Below are 1,344 nucleotides of genomic sequence, written 5' to 3'. Positions count from 1 at the left end.
GAAAACCAAGTGTGCCACTGGATAGAGGGGATGAAATCGCTTGAAAACGATATAAAGATCAAAGGAATCGGAGCTACGGTTTAGAAATGGCAAGCGTTTTAAGATATGACACCGGTCTGCGATTTGCAGCAAGTAGGCATCTAAATGCAACGAAATGAACATGCTACAGCCACCAAACATGAAAACAAAATACATGGCAGTGATGTACACAAGATGGTTGACAAAACACTAGCACTGAGCCATAGGCAAATTCATCCATTAAGAGGTTCAAACAAGCATGGCTAAAACGCAAATGCAAAACAGATTTCAGACTTAGTGAAATTAACACTAGTCTGAAATTTCAGATCACGATGCTCTCTTCGGAGCAGAAAAACAACATGATAGAAAACCTGAACATGACAAGTAAGAACATGGCATGGAGCTATTCAACAAGCTTAATAAAACACCCAAAGTGACCTGGGGCCAAAAGGGTTCGCAAAATACCCTACCGAGCTCACGAACATCGCTCGAACACAATCAGTTTTCAGACTTAGTGAAAACTGAGACATGCTGAAATTTAACTCATGAAGGCATGTAAACGAGCTCGATGCACTCACTACGGTGCAAGTCATGGCAAGGAAATCATATAACCAGCAAGAAGGCACAAAGTGCTAGCTACACATGGCAAGAACGAAGGCATAGCATGCAAGGAACACTAACGGGAGCATCGGCTAAATAGCAAACGAGTTGACGATCTGCCCAGATTAACAACGAAGCAAAAGTTGAGCTCGAATGAGTCAACCTAGAGCACTCCACAAATGCCAACAAAGACACGGATGGAAAGAGCATGACATAAATATCAAAACTCCCTTACTGATCATCCTCAAAAGAGGCATGGATCACTAGGAAACAAGCTGGACATGTAGCATCATGAACTAAAATATCCCAGACTTAGTGAAAATCACTAAGTCCCTGAAATCTGCAATCTCAGGTACCTCTCTTCGCAAGCTTGCACAAGACAACACACACATCCTAAAAATGCATGGGTGGCACCTCTGGAAAGAAGACAAAATGCTTCACAATACATCCCAAAGGGGTACAGGCATATCATGCACGAATTAAACATGGCAAAAATGACAAAAGTGCATGATGAACTAACGGATCTGCAATTTAACTCACGAAGCCTCCTTCTAACAGCATTTTGGGTATCAAGATGACCTCAAATGCAAATGATGCAATGGAATGAAATGATGTACATGTCGAGACGAAGATTTTGATATAACATACGCCTAAAACGGATCTACGGTTGCGGAGATACGAGCAGTCAAACATCGCATAAAAAAAACTAGGGTTCTGGACAAAAGT

This window comes from Triticum dicoccoides, chromosome 6A (genome assembly GCF_002162155.2).
Source record: "Triticum dicoccoides isolate Atlit2015 ecotype Zavitan chromosome 6A, WEW_v2.0, whole genome shotgun sequence".
NCBI classification, from domain to species: domain Eukaryota; kingdom Viridiplantae; phylum Streptophyta; class Magnoliopsida; order Poales; family Poaceae; genus Triticum; species Triticum dicoccoides.
This window is presented reverse-complemented; position numbering follows the sequence as displayed.